The 24,795-nt window shown below is 39.6% G+C and overlaps 1 protein-coding gene across 2 annotated transcripts in view; it reads left to right on the top strand.

Annotated features, from left to right (window-relative positions):
- Positions 1-24,795, top strand: part of Regnase-1 (zinc finger CCCH-type containing protein regnase 1) — a 213,932-nt gene that overhangs the window by 61,737 nt on the left and 127,400 nt on the right. The window lies entirely within an intron of this gene.

Here is a 24,795-nt window from a genome sequence, read left to right as displayed (position 1 = left end):
TGTCATCCGATTCGTTGTTTTCAAAATTGAATTCCTTATCTTCTATTATTCGATCGTTCGTCCAATATTCCTGTTCTATTTTCTCTACATGACTACAAAAGTTCTCCCACTGGTTGTGTGTAATTTCACTCAGAGCTTCCCGAGTAAATGTTTCCAAACCATCTTTTGAAATTGTCGACGACGGATTCCTTTCCCTAATCTTCCTCTTCAATTTCGCCCAGGCCAATTCTATTGGGTTTAGGTCGCACATATACGGTGGCAGCATCAGTACGTTATGGCCGTGTGATTTTATTATCTCGTCTATTTTGTATGTTTTTTCGGCATTTTTATTTGTTTGCACCAGATGCATTAACTCAAATTTGGTCATTTTTTCACTACATTGAATTTTGTTTCTATTTAGTATAATATCGCCCTTCCTATTGCTTTTGTCGGCGGTTTATTTTTTTGCACGGAGTGGTACGGGGCATTGCCCATAACAATTACCGAATTATGCGGAATGTTCGGTAATAATTTTTGTTCTATCCATTTGACAAAATTTTCTGCATTCATTTGACCATGGTAGTCTCCTGTAGTGGTTCCGGATTTGAAAATAAGGTCCGCACCGTTTACAAAATCATTTTTTCCACCGGCATGGACAATTATCAGCCGATGGGAAGAACTATTATTTTTTAATACTCCTAGCATATCCTCGCTCTGCCAACACTTGCTAGAACACAAGGTGTTGTCGACCCATGTTTCGTCCATATATACAATGTTCCTATTTTGACTTCTATAATGTCGTAAACCTTTTAAATATTTTTCCCTCCAAATCACAATATTCGGTCTTTCAATTAGGACCTTTCGAATGCTATTGTTCTTCCTCCATTTAAAACCCATAGACTTTAATAATTTACAAAGAGAATCTATTTTCCATGGAAAATCTATCTTTTCCCGTATCGCAACCAACAATTTTGGAGCACTTGGCACAATTTTTTTTTCCACATAAAATTCATAAATAACATTTCTTATGAGAGCCTTATCTTCATTGCAGCAGTAAAACTTTTTTAGAATGCCTTGCGGACATTTTTTACCTGGTGACGATAATAATGTGTCTTCTGGAATTTGTGAACTTTCTTTTCGAATTTTTTGAATTGTTTTCTTTGATAACCCAGTATAGTCCATGACACGAATAGTAGGTTGGCGCATTGGATGGAGAGGCCTATCTGCACGCTCCTCTTCACATTTTTTTTTATAATCCTCCTCACCATATTCCTCGCATCACTACGAACTGTCTGTCCTTTCTATCTGCGACCGTCTCTGTAGGCAGTGAGCAGTAATGCGAGCTGTGGTGGTGCAGGTAAACGGCTGTAAGCCATCCTGCTGGGATTGAGCATCCGCTGGCGGCTCTACCTCCTCGTGGACCCCACTGGACGGCGCTCCACGTCGCCTCCCGACGTTGAGCGCCGACGAAACGAGCCGCTTTCCCCCAGGGGTAGATCTAACTTGTCCGAAGACCCGCAAGGCGAGGGCAGGGTTTTTCCATGTCGCGTGCCTTCCATCTACGTACGCCGTTTCCCTTGGCAGTATTCCCAGAAAGATAGAGAATAACACCTTTTCTCGCGAAGTCGGTATGAGTCGGAAAACCGACTTGGTTGTACGGCGTGTCCGATCGCTGTCGCGATCGGGACCAAAAGCGCGCACAGTACTTGTCTGTCCTTTCTTATGTGGCGGCATAATGTTTAACGTTGCAGTGCACTTACTCTATCATTAACACTACACGTAACAATGAAGAAGTAAACGCAAAAAGTCTTTCAGTTTTCGCCAAAAACTGTAGCTGTGTAACCACGGTAACGTGGACGAGAAACAAAATCAAGTGTTCTCGCCCAGCTCAGTCCAATGTGGAAAACAAAATTGTGCCAAACTGTATGTTCACGATTATGTATTTCGAGAATTGATTAGTTTTTCTGTCAGTTTTGAAACGTACACTCCAGGCGTGCGCTCCAAAACTGTACATACGCCGTGATGAAGGACAATCGCGCGGTCCTAGCGCGCCAGTTTGGATTATGTACAGATATAATGAACGTAAGCAATGGGTAATGAAGTATATGTAAGTAAGCGCTGCGGAGTAATTAATGAAGGCACCAGCTAATTTGCAGATATTAATGCTACCGCTTTAAATACACATGAGAAGCCCGAGCAACGCCGGGTACTTTATGCTAGTTACACCTATAAATCATCATCCGAGTCACAATTAATGCACATATAAAAGTCTATATTAGAGCTGCTGCATTTTTGTGAACCCAATTGCGCTGCAACGTGTGCACTGCACCCAGTTGTCACCACGAACGTTGTCACTATAGGGTTCATTGCATACCAAGCATTTTGTATACCTTCTGACTCTGAGGATAAAGAATCTTTCTTAAATGATGTGGGTGAAGGGGGACATTCTTCTCGGAAAATAAATTTTCGTCTGTCTTGGTCTTATTGTTTTTTGTATTTTTCTTCTCAACCATTTTGCTCTTACGTGAACGTTTTTTTTTATTTTTAATGCTTTCTCTTTCTTGTTGCAATGCTTCTTTTATGGGTGTGTCTGTTAAAATAGCGGTTTGTCTTTTTTTTCTCGCCTTTCTAGTGTATTGTCGTGCAACTGCTTTTGGAAATGGCCTTATCTGTTCAGGACTAAATATCTTTGCATTTTCATTGATTTGAGGAGGATGCTCAATCAGTTCCTTTCCATTTTTATCAACTGTAGGTGGCTTTTTATCGTTGACTATCAAATTTCCACTTTCATTTGTGGGAGCAGGCCTATCTGTCACATATGAAGTTAAGAATTCACTGTGAGAAAAAATGTTTTCATTAATAGGACAAATTCCAGTTTTCAGAAAGTTAGCTATTATATTAGTTGGCCTTGTAGCTAAAAGTAAGGTCATTTTTATAATTTTACAGATGTCATATATGGAAAATGTCTTGCCACGATTACTTATTATCCAGTTATCAATCGCAGAATTGCAGTACGTTTTCAGTGGACCACAAACACTGCCACCTAATGGCTGCAATTTGTGTGAACAGTGGAGAGGAGACGATAAAACTGTTACGCCATTTTCTTTACAAATATCCAACGCTGCTATTGAAAGGTAGGAATCGTGATTGTCATGCAGCAAAAGCACGAGTCTTTCCTTACAATACCCCATTTAAACCCCATTGATGAGGTTTTACCACTCCCCAAGCCCCAAAAGATGAGAACTTAGTTTCTTTTCATACAGAATAAGAGTTTTCATTAACTTTAATTTAGGTCTGGTTCGAAACTACACATTTTGTGAAAATGCTCGAATTTGTTTTGAATCGATTAGAACCTCCGTTTTTTGAGTTATCACTGCAAAACAAAAGAAACTTTTTTAAACAGCCTCTTTAATGATCCATCTGTAGTGTCATATATAATTCATATTTTTTACTAAACAAACATGTTTTTTAAAGCTTATGATGTTAATAAACTTCATGCCAAAGAACGAGTCTCAGTTTCAATTTGTTTCTTTGTAATTAATTGAAACAGAAATGCTTCATTTTAGACAGGACCGACTGCCTAGTACCCTTAATGGTATTCCAAAACCTGCGAGGGTCGAAAGCCATAAAATTCGATGAAGCACTGCGGGGGTTATCCTCGTTACGCGGTGCCAGGCGACATATCTTTGAGTCCAGTGGCTCCAGGATCACCCTGTAGTCAGATTAACTAAAAAAAGAATAAAACAACGAACATATGTGGCATGTATTCTTCCACAAATGATTACAAAATTTACTGGGACATATGTGTCCCGACTGGGTCGAAAGTGTTAAGGGCGGGAGGGGTGGGGGGGGGGGGGGGGAGTCGTGTAACTCGACGAAAATGGGGCGATCATACTGAATTTTTATCAAAGAAATGGTTCAAGTGATATTTCTTATACTTTTGGGGTATTTATTTGAACATCTGAGGAAGTCAAGAAAATGTTGTTTTCCGTAAAATAATTAATTTATTGTAAACTGTGGAGATATTTCTCCGCATCCTCGGCGTCTAAGTAGTGAAACGGCGTGCAGCCAAGCGTCCATTGAATTTAGCTAAAACAAAAAATTCAGTACAATTCGTATTCTCTATGAAAATACTGCGCTAACCTATTTTCACGGTTTGAACCAGCGCGGTCGCTTCTACTGTGTGCGTGGGTCTGTGTATACGTGCGAGCGGTTACTGTCCCACGCTCAGCTGTCTCGGCTTTAAACTGCGCGGCCTAGAAGTTGCACCATTAATATTTAGCTGCTAATATCTCGAGAACGAAGTCTCGGCTGTCAAAACGGTAAACGACTTTTCGATGTATTTTTACAAAAAAAATTTGAATGTTCCGGATTGTCCCATTATTTTTGGACACTCTGTATATAGTAAGAAAAATGACTACGGCATTGTATTCTGTTAGCGTGAAAATTCAATGATGCATAATGAACAATAACCGTTGAATGATACTTGCACAGATACAAAATTATACTCCAGTTTTAGATCACAGAGTAGAAAGACACAAGTCGAAAGTGAATCCCATCAAGTGTCGATAGGTTATAGTACTGAGCTGTATTAATAAAAATAAGGAAATGCTTGAAACTAATAAATATAAGTGACAGCAAATCCCAGATTTCGTATGCATAATCTTCTACGAGTACTAGACAGTAAATGATGGAAAATTTTAAGTAAATAAGGTGAATGTCCCAATTTCTGCTCATTTAAGAGGTTACTCGTCATAGAGAAGGTATACAAAATTTGTTTGTGATCAAAATTTGCAGAGAAATTGATTAATATTTTAATAATAAATCAACCAATTCAAAAACTATTTAAGGGGGTAGACACGGGTAATGCAGCGCGTTGTATACCGACACAATCTGACCCGAAACATGGGTTCGGGATTTTTCGTTTTTCGTCCTTATATGAGCAGATTTTGGGCTGGGCGAGGTCTCATTCGAAAGAAGAAGGTTCAATGCGGAGCGCTCTGCTCATGGTTCAACGAGATTGTGTTGATATGTAATAATATCAGTGTCCAAAGTAAAGCAAAAGTCGACAAAATATACCCGCAGAATCCAAGCATTTTTAGGTCACTAAAAGAGTTTTGTGACTAAAACGGTGAGCAGAGCGCTCAGCATTGAATCTTCTTCTTTCGAATGAGACCTCTCCCAGGCCAAAATCTGCTCATATAAGAACGAAAAACGAAAAATCGTGACTGCATTTCCAAATCAGAGTTCCGCCATATTGGCGATAATACAGAGCAAGTCACGTGACAAATTTAGTTGAGGTAGTAGATACGAGATGGCGCCTACTCGGGAGGACTGCCAACGTGGATTCATAGCAAAACTGAAGCGATAGCTGGATATACGAGCCACAATAAAAGCATGATAGAGTCAATGTATGCATTTTCGGACGATTGTAGGTTAGGTTATATTCATTTTAGGCATACATTGACATAGGAACTGCTGGGAATTGTATACATTTACTAAATTAACGCTTTTACCGTTACATATACATCACTTGAAATCGCTGTCGTATTTATGTCATAGTAATTCAGGCAGTTAGAACAACAACGGACTAACCTACATTAAAAAAAATTTCCTATTGTACATCGATGGCTTACAATTAGTGCACACATATTGTATGTCCACTTTTAGCGTTTTTGAGAAAAACAGGTATCACTGAAAATATGTATTTAGTAGTATAAGTTAGAATCTGCAAAATTATAATAATAACTCGACAATAATGCTTGGAAGTTGGACATGCTATTGTAACCAAGTACAGAGCAGGACATACTATACTGAATGATATTATATAAAAATGAATGAAAGGAATAATACTGGAAATAATCTCACTTCAATATTATATTTATTTTTAAAGTAACAGGAATAAAAAAGTAATTCGCGGTAGATATGTCACGTCCCGGGTGAGGTCTTCAGGAACGATGACTATGGGGAAGGAAAAAGACAGGCGCGAATCTAAAATCCAGCACTCTGAGATTTTGGGGGAAGACCAGGCGCGAATATTAAATCCGGCACACTGAGGGTTTGGAAGGAACTTAGGCGCGAATATTGAATCCGTCACACTGAGGGTTTGGAAGGAACTTAGGCGCGAATATTGAATCCGTCACACTGAGGGTTTGGAAGGAATTCAGGCGCGAATCTATAATCCAGCACACTGAGGGTTTGGAAGGAACTTAGGCGCGAATATTGAATCCGTCACACTGAGGATTTTGAAGGAATTCAGGCGCGAATCTATAATCCAGCAGTCTGAGGATTTTGAAGGGGATCAGGCGCGAATATTAAATCCGTCACTCTAATCGACCAGGGAAGGTTCTAAAAGGCGAATACACACCCTGGAAACACCTGTTAGGTCTTATTTTAGTTTTGGCTCGGTAATTGGATTTACCGTCATATATATATATAAAAGAAACCACACGTAATATTTCTGGGTATTATTCGGCTCATGCAATAGTATGTTTGTAAACAGAGTAAGCGTCTCGCGTTCACTAACAGAAATCAGCTGTTGCGGCAGCTTGTTTGTTTGGGATCTTTGTAACCAAAGGGTGCACACAATAATTCAAAGCGTGATTTAAAACTAAGCGGTTTATTAATAATGCTTGGGATTTTGAGTATTGGCACATGACATTGATATAGATGGTAATTAATCACAATATGAAAATATGAATATGAAGTACATAGATATAAGCAAATGAGATTATTATAGAAGCAATAAGCGTTGCTAATACGAAATATAAATGATCGCAATAAGCTTTAGAATGCAATATAACATGGAATACAATAAGAATAGTAATGCAAAAATATATATACACAAAGAAAGCATTAATGAGAATATATATAAGTAGGTAATAAACGTTAGTAATACAAAATAATGAAGGTTCGCAATAAGCTTTGATAGACAAAATAATAATAGTCAATGGTATGGAGATGAATAACAATATTAATAATTATAATTGCTTACGGTAGTTGCCGTAGAGCACTGATTTGAACACTTTGGAATCTTCCAATTATAAACTTTTAGTAATATAAGTTAGTTGCTCACGGACTTTCGTGAGCAGAAAAATGATCGCTCTGGCCTCTCAGGACCTCGTATTTATAAGATTTTACAGGAGTATTGCGGGGGGTACGCGCGGTAAAGACCTTGACATATTTAAGAAATAAGTCGTAGTAGGACTTCCGGGGTTTTTATAAACGGTACGTCTATTAATAGACGTATTTATGTCACGTACGCCAAATATACGTCGCAATTAGGTTTCTGGGGTTTTTATGACTGCGAAAAGAGATACTCAACTCGTCGTATGGATTTCGGGTGTTTTATAGGAAAGGGGTTAGATTAGCTTGGACTCTGTGAGTCGTAAAGAGGGGATTGAGACGTGGTCTCGATTTAAGAGGGTTTTTGTAACGATGGACTTGTTTGAATTCGTTTTAAAGGGAAGGATTCGTGCCTCATGTGGCGAATAGGCGAAGGGGTTTTGTAACGATTATCTCGTGATGGGGATCTCTAAGATACATCATCGAGGTGGAGTTTTGTATCGATCATCTTGTATTGGGGACCGCTAAGGTACAACATCAAGGTGATCGACGATTGAGGAGATGGGGTAAGAGTTGAGTTTCAGGGACTTCGGTGGAGTGGTTTTGAGGTTTACTAATAGATTTTTGGAATAGGACCGCGCGAAAAATAGTGGGACGTCACAGATATAGGAAGACTTTAAAATTTTTTTATTTATTGTCACATTTTTCCAAAACTATTTTCATCCTCTGGCATGGACACACAACATTTGTGCACTCAGCATAATAAATTCAGGGACATACAATAAACAAAAATATCATTTTTGATGAATTTATAAAACAGATAAAAATGTAACTTTTATGCAGCATAAAGAAACATTCAAGCACTATTTCTTGCATATAAAAACTCAAATTTCATAAAAAGTGGACATACAATATGTGTGCACTAAGCCATCGATATGATTACTAGAGCCTATTGGAATACGTTATTGCTACTAACTCACTTTTGAAAAAAATGTGGGTTAGTCCGTTGTTGCTCTCACTGCCTCAATTATATGGCAAAATACCAGAGATGGGCATTACTTAAATAACCCGAGCCAATTTTTATTTGAAGCGCTATGACTGAATTAATTTAATCATGGCCGACGGATGAAAGGCCTTGGAATCAAAAAATTATTCACTAAATATATGATTTTCGACTACACATTTATTATTTTTTTTACAAAATACGTTCTTACGAATTGAAATAAAAAAAATTATTAATTCTTTCTCCTCTTCCTCCTCTTCCTCGTTTCCCGCTTCTTCCTCCACTTCCTCTTCGTCCTCTTCTTCCTCTTCCCCCTCCATATTTCATCTTTCTGAGTTGCTTTTTCAGCTTGCTGTTCTGTAATATGAAAAATAAACATAATTCTTAAAACTTTCATGAGAATGTAAGAAATGTTTGCGCGAGATCGTCTACGTATCTACATACCTGCTTTTGACATTGTAATGTCACCTCCAACGTTCGACTCCGTCTTCGCGACGGAGTCCTGCTACTTGTTCGACTCCGTCTTTGCGACGGAGTCACTTCTTTCTCTTCAGTCTTTTTTGCGTCTCCTTTATCAGACATCTAAAAAAGAGTCGAAGAAACAGTGACACTATTGAACGTAATTAAAATGGATTTGAAAGTGTAGTAGAAGAGCCAGAATTAGCCAAAATGTAATCTAATTACAAATTACAAATTACGATTAAAATGTAATTGTGTAATTGATTACACATTATTTTCTGTAATTGTTAATTTAGGTAGTTGACCACAATTTTGTCAACTATCTAAATTAACGATTGCAGAAAATAATGTGTAATCAATTACACAATTACATTTTAAATTTATAATTTATAATTATATTACATATTGCCCAACTCTGAGAAGAGTACACGTTTATCAAGTTGGTACATTTGGATACAATATAGGCTTCCTTTAGCCAAGATTTAGCGCAGGAGGAGAAACTTCAGATTTCTAAATGCTGGAATTCCCATATTCGAAAGCGTTGAAATTCAAACATTTCCAAAATTTGTAATTATGAGGTTATCAAGTTTCAAAATATCTGTATTTTCAAATGTCCAACATTTATGCTTTTCAAATTTCCGATTTTTCCACTTCTGATGTTTAGAAACTCTTTAATTCTCATTACTTGTCTTCAGTTTCAACTAAAGAAAGCCTATATTGCACCCGAATGTATATACCTTTTCTGGACATTTCGCGGGTAAATTATAATATAACTTTCTTATTTTACGTGAGAATGAATACCCGAATCTCTGAGCGGGAAGCTGCGTATCGACATTGCGAGGATGCCGCGCGAGGCACGCTTCGCGAAGTGGAGAGTCTGGAGACTACCTCGATCATGATCACTTTGCGAGGCAGGCTCGTGCGACAGTTTCGCGCTACCTCCAGCATGAGTCATACGATTTTTGATCTTGGGGCCGCGAGGCACCTTTGAGCACGTCGGAAGATCGACGGGTGATACCTCGTAAAGTAATCATGGCCGATTTAGTCTCCAGACTCTCCACTCCGCGAGGTGTGCCACGCGAGGCAGCCTCGCAATGGCGATACGCAGCTTGAGAAACACGCGGACACTCAAACAAACACAGTTCACACGATAGATTTTGCACAAAAAATTACAACAATACTATGACGGTAATCGGAAACTTTACCCGGAATATGTCTAAATACAGTCTTGGTTTGGAAATAAAATGTAGAAGTATGTCAGTTATTATGAAAGTGGCGTCGGTCGAAATTTAAAAAGAAAAGAAATTAAACTTTACGTTTATCATGTATCACGTTGATAGAATACATAAAAAATAAGTGAAATGTAGCAAACGAAAAATTTGGACGTGGACCACTTTCAGAATAACCGGCACATATAGTGAAAAAGACAGGGATAGCAAGCGCGAAGGTACTTACGATCGTTACTGCTCGGCAGTCGCTTTTTTTCTGACGATCGAGCCTTTGCTACCCTCAAGGGTGGACAGGGCCCAAACTGCCTTTCTCACTCCCTCAAGATTTTGTATTTCACTCGCACCAAGGACCGAGCGGGGCGTCATTGTTCCCCCTCCGCTAAATAAGTGGTCCCGCACAACGTTGCGCTTGCAACGCTGTTTATCTGTGTTAGCAGCCGAGGCGCTGGCTTTATTTCTCGACTGCTACGACCTGCATTCTATCCTTCTCTTTTACGACCCATTGACAGCGACGAAGTAACCGCGAGCATCGGAGAATAGCGTTCGTTGAATACCTATACCTAGAGGGACGATGAGACAGAATTTATTGAATACGTGTAACACGGTCCCCTTTTTAATCTTTTCTTACTTACAAATTACTCCAATAAGTGAAAATTGTGTAATATATTCCTGTTTAGTATCAGTCCCATCCGACATAATGGTACAAACTTTTTTTTTAAAGAATGAAGTACTGGAAGCGATGTCAAGGTCCAGTTAGTTTTTGTAATAGAACAGTATATTCTTTTATTGAGGTGTCACAGGATGGTATTTCGATTTCTCGCTATGTATCTATGTTGGGATTTCGTCCGGGTAATATGAAATCGGTATCCCCACCGATGTGTAGGGTTGACTTTATCTAAAATAAACAAACGTAACCGAGATCTTGATCACATTGAATGGGAAAAAAAGAACGTCTACGTCCCCGTAAAACGATCGGTCCCGTTTCCTGGCAATATCGATCGTGAAATTTTTCATGCATTCCTGAGTACCACAAACATCTATCCGGACGTAAGAAAACTAATTATATTTGTTCTGACTCAAGCTAAAATCCAACTGACCCCAAGGGCCGTACAGGCAAAGATTTTGCCCATCTGTGCTACAGGCAGGTAGCCCTTGCCGAAAAATCGAAAACAATTCTTCGCGCGCCCCCATCGACTCGCCTTGTGCGAGGGTAACGAAAGTCGAGGTCAGTTCCACGCTTTCGAAAAGCTATCTAAACAGACAGGGTGATGTGCTGGAAAGCGTGCTCGTGGACGAGAACCAGACGGATCTACAACATCGACACGGTCAAGTAGGGTTTACTTCGCGAAAGGCAAACGACACGTGTTTCTCGGACCCTTCGTTTCTTCATTATTTTACGGCGTTCCATAAAACGAAAGACCACCCTGCAGCTCCTCGTTGAATTGAGGTACAACGTTAAAAATATGACAATGATTTGGATTGCCGGTCTATCCTCTCTGCGGAGTATTGTCTGAATGCGCAAAAGGACAAAATGTTTTTTGGCAATATTTTTATTTCTTCAGGGTATAATTTATTAGAATTTTGAAATATGGTCCTCTGTGTCATATACAATGTTGTACCATTTCAATTGTATTATTACCAACTCTCTCTCTCTCTCTCTCTCTCTCTCTCTCTCTCTCTCTCTCTCTCTACAGTATTCTAGACATTCAAGGAGGGTCATTCCAAGCGAGTTTAAAAATTTTCAAGATTGTGGAAATTGACTGTTTTCAATTATAACTGTTGAACAAAGAGACAGGTAAGAATGAGCTTTTGAGTGCTTACACTGGGAAACTAAGAGTACCCAATAAAAATGATGTCTCTTAAAAAAAAAAAAAAATTTTAGACCATTCCTTCTGAAATTGTTTTAAACAAATGCAATTTTATACTAGCAGGGCACTATTTAAAAATTTGAAAAAATGAGGATACAGCCGTACTTGTGCTCTTTATGGTCACGTTTTCAGAAACGCGGACACTTTAGAATTGGTGGCATGAAAATTAATTGAATGTGACGCTGCACCGTCCAGCACCGGCTCGACAGACTCAGTCGTGCGTGCTACAATATACAACTATCTATTTCTTTCATTCATAACCTTCGATGGCCTTGAAAGTCATAGTACACTATATGGTTAAATTTGTCTTGACAGTGATACACTTTCATATCGGGTCATTCTTACCTTTCTCTTAGTTCAACAGTTATAATTGAATGGAAACAAAGTCAATTTCCACAATGTTGAAAATTTAAAATATCCTTTGAAATATATTTATGTATCACTAAAGACTACAACATATGCAAGTTTCACAAAAATCCCAAATGGTACTCCGAAAAATGTCCGATTTTGCGTTGAATTACCCAGGATTGAAATGCGAAAAGTATTCTTTTTCACACGCGGTCAAGTGCACGCGTGCCTGCACACACACACAGCCGCGTATCGCAGCACAGCATGTCTGCTTGTGGCTGCCTCCGTTTGCGAGTAGCAGAGACGGTTGTGCAGATGTGTGCGTGTGAAAAGAAAACGGGCCAAAAGTGCATGTCCTTCGGTTTGCGTAGCGAGGGGATCACGTTTTCTAAGAAGAACATTTGTATCACGTCCTTCTTCGTGTGGCGAAGATAAATTAGAATGATATTCACAGTAATGCAATAACAATATTTTCATGAATATAGCATCGTAACATTTGTGATATTTCCCTAATGATAAATGACACCAAACACGGTATAATTTGAATAATACATATTTAGTGGTAATATATTTCGGCCGCAGAGAAGTATAGCGAATGAAAAAGTTGGAGACAATCGGCAGTCCTTTTTTCCACTCGCTCTCTTCTCCTACGTTCGAGGCTATCGACAAACTTCTAAAAATATAGGAACCACAGTAACATCCCGATTAGGGTTCAAAATTGTGACTATGTATGATTGGTGTTAATTTATATCACCCCTAGTTGGAGTGTTCCCTCTTGGAACCAGTGAAGCGTGTAATATAGCTCGAGGGCTGATCGTATAACCCGATCCGAAATTGAAAATCGGTAAGAGACAACACCGACACAAACAAGGTTCACAATTAAAAGTATTTTATTTTTGGTTCTTTTTTATAAATTGTTTACCAACATATTTGTGAGGATTTTCTGATTAAAATGACAACAAACACGATATGGTTTGGATAATTATATAAATATAAACGATTCGTATTCACGATAAGTAAAAGTTGTCCGATTTATGTTGTATTTGGTATCATTTTAGTTAGGTGATTCTAACAAACATGTTGGTAGAAGTTCCATGAAAATGAAACCAAAAATACAAATCTTAAATTTTGACAGCGTTAGTATTGTCTCACACGTACACGGGTATCGTTCCGAGGCTTTCGCTTACATCGAGATTTTACTGTATATCTTCTTTACTATGCTTGATTTTCTTTTCTGCTGTATGTTTTTCTTATTTCTATGTATGTACCACGTGTTAGTGATTATTAACTCTTTACATGCAGACAACGATTGAAGAACACAGCGTGCCTCACGGTAATTCAGGATACCGTGGCGGAAGTAGGTATCTCGTACGGAACACATCCAAGCACATCTGCTGTGTATGAAAATTTTGAAGATTCTCCAATTATCGAAGGAATTGTAGAAGAAGTACATTTCGATACGGACGCAGAAAGAATTGTGCAAGAAATAGATTTCGACAGAGACAGCGATGAGGTACAATCCATAAGAGACATCAACGAAGAAACGACTCAAGATGTTGGAAGCGATGCCGATTACTGGGTGGTAGAAAATGCAGAACTAGAACAGCCGGAAAATCCAATTTCAGAAGAAGTAGACTTCGTTGATTTTCCGTATGTTTTCGAACAAATAAAAAATCTTGGAAAACATTCCACTATTGGCTGTGGCATCGAACATTTTTAAATAATTAGATGTCAACGGAATGGACTAGAAAATGTGTATTATGTAGAGTGCAAAATATGCAAATACACAGAGCACATATCCTGTGATATCCTAATTCCCCATGAGATCCAGGAAGTCTCTCGCTCGAGGAGAGTGTTTGAAGTTCTGAACGAAGAGTCTGAAGATTAGTCTAAGCTAATCTACTGGACTGGGCTGCGGAGACTACCTTCGTAGCCCAGCCCTCTGTTTCTTTAAAATGTTTCAGAGAGCACGAAACCCCACGACGAGGGACAAGATGTCGGGGGACTGCCACCGCGGCCTGGATACGCGTTCCCGAATTCCCCGTCTGTGCTACGACAAAGTAGCAGTCCGCAGTGGAGCGCGGACATACGTGGAACCGCTTCTCTAGCCCTGTTGGCGTGGATCTTGGCTTCTCCCCGGTTTGTGCAAACCGAGTGATCCGCCTTAACAGGGTGGACAGCAGCCGGGAAATGGCATCTCCAACCACCAGTCGGACAAGCGGTGCGACTGCTTGGATCGACTGGATGAGATGTCGCGGAGACGGGAGCGTTAACAGGACGCACAGGACGGTCCCCTGGGTCAGCACTAGAAGCCACGAAGAGGAATGGGGCCATCTGAAAGCCAAGGCCTGAGAGAGGGAGAAGAGGACAAGAAGTCCAGAAGACAACGCAGACGAGCTGTAATGCTGGGCAGATTCATCGGGGAATGGGCCGATAACATACTCATGAGCTGTGATCTCCTGTTATCGGTTCCGTATCGCCTTTGCGTCTTCCCGGTTCTTTCAGCTCCAACGGATTCTCTCAAATTAAAGTAAATGTTAATTATAAAGTAAATTAATAATAATATAATTCCCCGTCTCTTTTGCATGGAATCCGGAGCCGCGAAGGGATTGAAGTGTCAAGCTCGCACGGACACCGAAAGGACATCGAGGACGAGTCCCTGGAGGAGAGGTCGACCGCGACCAAGGATTCGACGAGGAGGAGGGAACGTCGCCGAAGCAGTGGAGACGTCGCCGGATGTCCTTCTGGAGGGGGCTGCCTGGAGGCAGCGCTGAAGTCTGCACGAAGGAGAATGCAGCGTCGGAGCGTTGGAGTCAATGTGGAACGTTCCAGAGTGGAGTTCCAGGGACGTCGCGGGACAAGGAGCTGCGGAGTTCTCGAGACGTCGTGGGGCAGGAAGCTGCAGAGTTCCAGAGACATCGTGGGACCAGAAGTTGGAGCGTTTCGTCGTGGCAGATCGAGAAGTCCCGTTTTACCCACGCTTTGCTCAGGGTTTTTCCGTGGTTTTCCCCTGAGCGAGAAGGCAAATGCCGAGGCGGATATCTGAAGAAGCCACGGGGCTGCACGACCACTTCTTCAGGCAGGGGTACGAAGAATCTTGTACCGAACGCCATAGTTGTAACCGATATTGCTCTATGTAACAATATAGTTCAGTCGTATGTATGTGGTCGGCTCCTCGGAGTGACGGAAAATATAACCTATATGCTATACTCGATTTCCTACAGATACTGTTGGAGCGTAATAATAATGTTTTGAAAGGATGCTAAAAAGTTCACAAACGTTTCGTAAAAGAACGAAACAGCCACTAAACATTTGTTGTCATATAGCATATATTTAGGTTATATTTTCTGTCACTTCGAGGAGCCGACCACATAATAATCACGCGCATCGAGCCTGCGCATTTTCACTAGCCCAATTCAACATTCAATACAATTTTGTATATATAATGTTTGTTGATAACTGCTTTCTGCAGAGGACGTGTAATAAGTGTATTTCATGTTCTGTTTCGGTGCTTTGCTAGTAAAAAAATGTCTAACCTAACAAATTTCATTTTCTGGGGACATTCCCTCATCTACTTTCCCTTTTCACTTAGAATTCCTTTCTGCTAACGTAGAATATTGTAGCATAAGCACATTTCAAGTAATTAAAATGTACAATGAATTTTCTACGTTTGCAGTACCAGACTTTCCGTTTAAATTTTTATAAGTACAACGGAACAGCTGAGAATTTCTTTCCTTATTCAGAATAGAATACAGAAATAGCAAACAGCTCCCTCTCGCGTTCACCGGGTAATCGTCGATCTATCGGTATTACCATTTCTGTACAGAAAAAATTCTGTAATACCGACCTTCCGAATCGGCCAGGTCACGTGACGTGTCTACCCCCTTAAGAAATATATTTCAAGCTGTTTAACTATTAGTAATTTGTAATTAAATATAATACTCTAAATGTCCGTATTTCTGCTCACAAAAAGAGGAATGTACGTATTTCTACTCACCATTTGTACCAATTTCTGCTCACATAATATGTTGCCTTTTCAGATTAAAATAAGTTACATCTTTTATGGAGATGTTTTATAACACAACAGTAAAGTATAAAATAATGATAAACAAAAAATAAAATGCCTTCGAATAGAAATACAGGTTACAGCATATATTGAATTCTGAGGTTATGTTACTAAAATTGTGCTGAGTATTCTCCCTGTCATTTAAGAAGGAACCCGTTTCGCGCATGTAGAATGAGCTCATTGGCTCCGAAAAAGGGTTGGTGGGGGTACAGCCAATAGTGGCTTCTCCCGGCACCAATGAGCGTCAACCTGCGCAAAATCGGTCTGAACTAGTCGATCGGGAGGTTCCTTCTTAAATGACACGGAGAATAGAAATGTGGACATGACAGTGATTCAGTTGACCCTAAACTTAATCACCTGTTTTCTACTTTAGAAAATTAAAAATAGTAAAAAATTCTACATCCAGAGAACAATACGGTATCTATTTTTGTTATTATATTAGAACTTTTACTGCAAAAACTATTTTCTGCCCAATTATCGAATACCAATAGGGACGCTGTTCCTTAGCACAACCAGCTAGAACACGGTCGAAAAATCATGAGTCTCTCATTTTAAAAGTTTTTCGTTGCTTATGCTGCACTTTGATTAGCCCCAAACTCGTGCAACACTCGCGTAAATGTTCAAATAATTTAGAATTATTTTGTTGCAACTATAGTACAAACGTAACGCTTATAATAATAAGAAAAATACGAAATGAGCAAAAATGGGGACATTCACCTTACTACTAGTATTTACTTACAAGGGAACACCGCGAACTCGCACTCACCGATTAGAACGCAACTTTGTGGGTTTATAGAGTCACTCAAGACAAGAACAAGAGGTGTGTTTCATTCGGGCCCTATTGCCCTTTAAGTGAGAACTAACCTCAAAATCAAATAGGCACTTCTACTTTTTCGCGTATAACTCTGAAAGTACAACTAAAAGAAAAAAATGTTTCAAACAAAAGTTTAATGGTGCAATAAGCGCTACAAACTTCCGTTAACAAATTTTTTGAAGATTTCTTTTTTAAAACAAAAATTTTACCTCACGTTATTTACAATCTCCACAAAATTACCTTTTTTAAAACAAAATGTACAAAAATGTGCGCCAAGTATACGCGCGCGCGCAGACGAACGAAAGAAGACTGTCGTAAATTTATTAATGTGCTATATTTAGCTTTACAAGACTAATGATATACAAAAATTGCGCCAATTATAACAACGACTATTTGTACAAACAATCGGATTTAAATTGAATAGAAGATTCATCATTGGAAGAAACAAAGAAGATAATAATAGAAGAAGTGCAGTATATTTGGAATAGCAGTTTGTTTAAGACGAATAAAAAAATTACCGAAGTGGATGGGAACAAATAAAACTGCATAGGGAAACTAATAAACTTTTGTGGGTATCAAAGAACTTACACACTGTTAGGTTTTTTGGTTTTTTATTACCACGTGCGCTCAGGCCCGATATTCTCGCGTAACTGCCGAGCATGCGTCGTCTGCCGATCGCCGCGCCTCTTTCACTCTTGCCAACGCGCAGATCCCCGCGTCGTTTCGCTCGTCGTCCGCGCGGGGGCGCTTACCGCCACACTTTTATATTTCAAACTCTCAGTAATAATAAAAAAGTAAAAGTAACTGAAACTTTGGCCTACATGAAAAATGACAGTAAGTATCGATTTCGTTAAGGTGCAGATAATTTGGAATACCGGTACTACAATTTACCTTCACTTTATAAACTTAAAAAACCATGTAGATAATAAAATTATTTGCTTTTATAATTTAATCAGGCTCAAAAATCACAATATAGGAACAATCTTAAGCCGGGTCCAGACCTGAATGCGTATGCGCTGAGCAGGCTGAGCGCGCACGAATGACGCTTGCGGTGGGGTCGAAAGTGCCATTGTGTCTTTTTTCACCAACTTCTGTGCTTAGCTTAGCCCACTCCACAGTCGTAAAGGTGGTGTGATTAGCTAAATAAACTTACAGCTCAACCCTCCGAGTCATCCTGTTTACCAATACAGGGTGATTCTCTAGCGACGCCTGTCAAAGTGGTGCCGCCTGGTACCCCGTGGCGAGGACAACGCCCCGCAGCGCCTCGCCGAATTTTATGGGTTTCGACCCTCGAAACGGTTGGAATACCATTAAAAAGACAGAAATGTCCAAGAGTTCCACATTTCTCATCAGATCTTTGCGAAAACGACGTCAATTGATTCCTTATGGTTCGCGGAGGAAACTAACACCAAAAAGGACGTAATTCGGACCATAATGAAGGAAATTTCGTAAAAAATTGATTTATATCATTTCAAGCTGGATTCGTTAAAAATAATCTCGTGTGATTTTTTAACGCAACAACGAGTCGGCCAGGCTATATGAATTAAGAACAATGCAGGGTGTAGTGAAGAAAAGAAAGACAAATTATTCAGTAAAATAGAGCTTTAAAGTCTATCATATGGTAATTGCATTAAATTGTTGAAAATGTGTGACGAAGCCACGTCACGCGCCGTGCGAGCATGCGGCGCAGATCGGTTAAGCCGAGTTCCGACCGCGACCGTTAGGCGGCCGCGAAACCGCGAATTGTCTCGCGAGCGAAAATATACGGTCTGTCAATATAAAGGCCACAGCGAGCAATGTGGACAACTCTTATACAGTACATAGTAGTGTGTAAACACCGCCGGACCGTACATCCAAGACACTCTTTTTGTATCCGTCAGGTGTGCACGTGTCGACCATAGTCACACGGTGCCGATTACCAGCCTCCGTTCCGAAATAGGCCGAGAGCAATCTTGCGCCCTACCTTGCCGATGAGGTGTCTGCACGCCCAATAGGCCAGAGCCCTATTGCACATCGGAATTCTATTGTACGAATCCCGCACGACGCGACTTATAGACCGTCAGGGCAGAACGTTCACTACTTCCACATCCTCCGTCCCCCAGCTCGTCGCAAGCGCCGCCGCCGCGTGAAGTAACGTCGACGCGATAGAGCCGAACCGAAAACCCGCGACTCGGAATTGTATAGCCAAAAATAAACAATTCTTATTTATAGAACCACGCCTCTGATCATTCGTCGAACCTGGCCTTACCGACTGAGTCGGCATCTAACTCCTTCTCCGTCCCACCGGTAACCGCCTCGTCAACCGGAGACGGTCACAAATGTAATTTTTAGATTTTTTCCATCCTTCATGATTAAAAAAAGACGCAAATCCATACCTTCAATAATTTAGGTCATTAAAATTAATTTCTGTAGGCGGGTTTCGTAAAAATCACCGAAAGCAGGTAACTTTGAAGATTTGTATTTTTTAAACAATTTCGAATCTGCAAACATGAGGTCTTAACCCTTCCTAATTTCATGTGGACTACCATATATTTTAATATCATGAAAATCCAAGACATCGAGGATTTTAGAAAAGTATTACATCTGCTTCTATCTACCACGCTGAACGCAATGCAGTCCAAACTCCCTTTGTACTCGCTTCATACCTCGAGGAACAAGAACCCTTTTACTTTCCGGATCATCAGTTATATTTGTTTTTTCAAAATTGTATACAGGAGATGGTTCAATATTTTCTAGGATATCCTCCATTCTAACAAAACCCTCATGAACTACCATTCTATAGTAACTGATGCCCTTGCACGTTTAATAACAGCATCATTTCCATCTCAGCATCAATCTTTTCCTGGCATATTGTCTTTAAAGTAACGGATGTGTATTCCAGAAATGGGCAAAAAATTATTTCAAATAAAAAATTGAGTTCGACTAAAAGACGAAAATTTTATTCCAGACTCATGAATAAGACTAAGCCGAGTAAAATTTTACATCGAAGCGTTCATGATTGAAATCATGGGGATTCAAACGTCGGCCATGATTGAACTACTTCTATCATGGGGATTCAATCCTCGGCCATGATTGAAATACTTCAATCATGTGGATTCAATCATGATTGAATGAACAGTGATCACGTATTCAATCGTATTTTAGTCGATTGAAGCTCGACTAACCTTGGCGAGCCTCAAGACTCGAGAGAGTCTGTGATCGATGGAGTTGCTCAGCGATGTGTCATCGATTATACGTGAAGGGAATTTCTTTATTTTTCATCGTAACAATATGAAAGTGACACCAATGGATTCCTGGCGTTCAGCCGATTAATTGGTCAGAAAATTTAAATCGGACTATTTTTAATGAAACGGGCTTTCAATTCGGCAAATAAATTCCTCACGTAATATCCCTACTTATGGCCCGAATTATATCAGTTTTGGCGTCATTTTCATCGGGAAGACATGAGGAATCGATTGGTAATAATTTCATCAACGCTTGTCAAAAACATGAACATTTTATGTGGCCCGTCGGTTTTATTGCTCTCGGCTGCCAACGGGCGGTCTACTGGGGCCCGAAGGTCCACGCTCGCAGCAAGAAAGCAAAACAGTGGGGTGGGCAGGTCTTTCCTGATAATCCGAGCCCAAAGGCTTTTCAACAATCGAAAGACTGTATTCTTTCCCTCGTTGCGCGTGCACAGTCTACACATTAAAATCGACCCTTTCAAGGGTGTTCTGCAGCGCACATTACACATGTTTATGAATTTGCGTTAATAGCGGAGCGCGCGGCTCGCTTACCTGCAACGGGACGCACCGCTATTTTTAACGTTGAATATACAAATTACCAACAACAGATAGACTTATTTTATAGAAAACACTTCAGCCAATATGGTAGTATTTTTTTCGGATGTTTAAAGTCGGGTTGAATCGGATTGAAAGCCCGCTTTGTTAGAAATAGTCCGATTTAAATAATTTTTTGTCAATTTAATTGGGAGAACAGCAGGAATCCATTGGTGTCATTTTCATATTGATATGATGAAAAATAAAGAAATTCACTTAAAGTAAAATTGACGACACATCGCCGAGCAACTCCAGGCGCCAGTTTATACGGGTGAACGATACAATGTCGCTCGGCTCGGGCCTCGCGCGGCATCGATCAAAGGCTCTCGCAAGTCTCAAGGCTCACCAAGGTTAGTCAAGCTTCAATCGACTTAAGGCTGCCGTCTCATTGGGCCGTGAATGTGTGCGTACGCTCACACAAGCTAGGAAAAGTGTGTACGTATACGCGATGTAGTAAACAAACCGCTTCAACCAACTTACGTCGTGGAATCGGCAAGGAGGAAGCTTTTGTGGGTATAGTTGCCTCCAGTAGACATCCGTGCAGACGGGTCTGGTGCGTTTGAACGCTAATGAGCACCGTGCGTTGAAATAATAATGAATTTATAACTCGTGTACTGAGACAGACTCGAGAAATGACAGAATTATGCTTCAAGGATTCTCCGTCACCGGCGCTAATGGTATATTCGCGCCATGTACCATCAGAACCGGTGCAAGTCCAAGCTAACCGATAAATGTAGGAAATACATAGTTGCCGATACGTATCGAGAGTCGGATCGCGCTGTTGCCGCATTTCCCCTATTACTATTTTGTCGTCACGAAGGCTTGAATGAATCACGACGAAGCGGCTGAAGAACAGAGATGGGCAAAGATAATATTTTGATAAACTCCAATAAAAGATACTTTATGTTTATCCGTTCGGAACCAAATTGAATTCATTCGACGACGAAAGATAATTTTTTTATTCGAAGAAGAATAATTTATTTATTCGATCTTTAACCGTAGTTTATTCGACTTTTATTTGAATGCTTCAAACAACTTTCGGCAGCGTGTTTATCCGAACCGGCGCGATCTCTCTTTGAGCCTGAAGACTTGGGCTGTTCGGCGGCAGCTTCTGATTTCGGTTCGAGAGGCATACAGTGTTGCTTGCGGTGAATTATATATTAATAAATTGTAAAACGTGACGTTTACAGTATTTATTAACATACTGCTGAGATTGTCCAGATTAATGAGTTCAAGCACGGTATAAATCGGATTATTTCTAGAACTGTACTTGGTAATTAAATATAGAGTAACTGTACTCGTTGTTGACAGTGTACCAATAGTTGACACTTTTATTTTTAGTCACAAATAATAAGCTTTTTATTAAAAAAATGTTTTTGACTAATACGCATTTTGAAAAAGTATTAGTCAAAAGCTTATTATTCGTGACCGAAAATAAAAGTGTCAACTATTGGTACACGGTCAACTACGAGTACAGTTCCCTAAATGTAATCTAAATTCTAATCCAAAAATGCTAAAAATAATCCGATTTATACTGTGTTTAAATTTATTTTCATCTGGAAAATCTCAGGAGTATATTATTGAAACGTTCATGACGATACAATAGCAAATGTGGAACTTTTACATTCTATCAAAACAAACAACATAAACAATCACAATGTGTGATTCAATTTGAACTAAATCTCAGACATTGAGTGTTCAAAGTGATCCGCTTGGCATTGAATGAACCGTATATATGATATTTTCCATTCTAACCGAAATGGATCCTAACCCACTTCCAACTATCACGTTCTTTACGAAAAAGACAAAAGCTTCTACGTTCGGGACGCTAATCGCACCGCGATTACCGAAAATACAAAATTTATCGAGAAATGATACTAGAACTTTGCAGCCGCTTGTAGTATATCACCATCGAAATTGCAGTACAAGAAAATGATTATTTTTTATTGACTTTAGCACTATAGCGTTTACTATATACAGCAATAAAAGATATTTCCAAAAAAATTCTAAGCTGTGAAATAGAAATCGACAAATACTAAAAACTAGAAAATAAAAAATATATAAAAAATAATTTTTATGTTAAACGATTTTATTAAAAATGCACTAACAACTAAAAAATAATTCTTTTCTTGTACTACAATTTCGATGGTGTTTTTTAACTTTAAATGAAAAAGGGGAGCAGGATATTTCATAACAGAATATGAATCAATTTAGTACAGAATCAAGTGTCGAAATGAATCTGTAGCGAGATATCCTGCTCCACGATTTTATAAGTAGGTGTGTATAAATTTTTATATATTTTTTATTTTCTACTTTTTAGTGTTTGTGGATTTACATTTCACACCTCAAACTTCTTTACATATATCTTTTATTACTGTATGCAGTTAAACAGTTTGCCTGAACCCTACAGTGCTAAAAGTTCGTAAAGAACGAGTGTGGATGATTTTAATATACTTTTTGTCCAAATTGATGTTTCAAATAATGATTACGTTATTAAATTACAGACAATTATTGTTGATATAAAAGATAATTTGATGTATCGCTGCCCAGACGCAGCTCTCGTGCCGTATTCCTCCAAGCTTCTCAATAGAAGGAGCTGTGGCAACAGCGCGGCAAGGACAGAGAGAACAGAAAATGTTGCAACTATGCGTCAGAACTTCGTCTAAATAGAGTACCTGGAGATGTCACCTCTGTTCAACTTTTTTTTTATCGATCGCAATAGTTTCATTAGGGTCCGTCTGTTTACAAGGGACGCTTCGATCGATTCGGACCATAACAGAAATGAGACGGCAGCTTTAATGTATAGAAGCAGCTGAAAATTCTGTTTTTAATTAATACTGATTTATAGTTGTTAATAATCTTGGCCCATCAAAACCTAAATTGTGCGTCGCGATGCAGCATTTTTTCCAATTGACATCAACCTGTTAAAAAAATCTCCAATAGCTGCTCCCAAAGGAATCGACGATACTTTTATTCCATTGTAAAATAAATCGCCGTGTACATTCATTAATCCATTGACCGTTGTCACTGCAGAGGCAATTGCTCTCGTTGGATTTACATATGTCTCGAAATATTTCTTCCCGCATTTTGCACCTATTTGTAGAATGCACGATTTTTTGTCGAAACCCGACGTTTCCAAATCCAAGAGGACAATTGCGACCTGGCTTACTTCATCATCTGCATCTTCCGAATCGCAAAGGCGATCATCATCCAATTATACTGCTGGATCCATTAAAAGGGAAGTTTGATTTGTACGTTGTACCCTCCACATTTTCCTTTCGCTGCCGCAACGCGGTTCGCATTTTTTGTAATTCTATTCTCCTTTTTTTATGAGCTGGAGTGCTCATCATCTGCCGTCTCTTTTTTAAAATTTTATTACCCCTTGTAATGTGCCTCAAGTGGTGTTTTCCGGGGGAGAGTTGTAAAGACCTTGCAATCGCTTCAGTAAATCCTGCTCCAAGATCTTTCTGGGCCACACTAAACCGAAAGCGGTGATCCGCAGATGCACTCATACTGTAAGATCTTTATTTCGGTGCGAAGCTGGCCATTAATGCGTTCAAGCTTTCGTTAATATTCGTAGAAGCCGCAGAAGCGAATTTCTGCGCATTTGCCGCAAGTTTACTAAAAATATCTTTTAGCGCTGTCTTTAATTGCGGATCTGAAAATCCATCAGGAACAATCCGGTGCTTATAATTTTCTTGATTTTACACATACCCACACCATGCGCCACATTTGCTGTGATCATTAGTTGCATGGTAGGGTATGCACAAGATGGCAGCCGCCATTTCTTTACTGTTTCCTTTATTTTGACTCACTGCATAGGTGAACCAAAGAATCGCGTCTTTTGTGAGGTCTTTATGATTTTTTTTTTAATATTATAGAGCTGTTTCTTGACTCCTTTAGCCGCATGATATGTATCCGACTCCTTGATTATTGGATGAGCACTGGTAGCCGGACACTGTGCAATGCTGGACCTATCGTCGTCTCCTATAAATACCCCGACTTCCAGATTTTGTGCCTTAAGTATTTCACTCTCTACGATAAGTTTTTTTAGCTACATGAGTTTTCATGCCTTTGGCTGTTCCGAAGTAATTTTTCCGGCAATCGTGGTCATCAGGATTCCCACCATTGGTATCGAATTTTTTG

The sequence above is a fragment of the Andrena cerasifolii genome, chromosome 3, assembly GCF_050908995.1.
Source record: "Andrena cerasifolii isolate SP2316 chromosome 3, iyAndCera1_principal, whole genome shotgun sequence".
Taxonomy (NCBI): Eukaryota; Metazoa; Arthropoda; class Insecta; order Hymenoptera; family Andrenidae; genus Andrena; species Andrena cerasifolii.
This window is presented reverse-complemented; position numbering and strand designations above follow the sequence as displayed.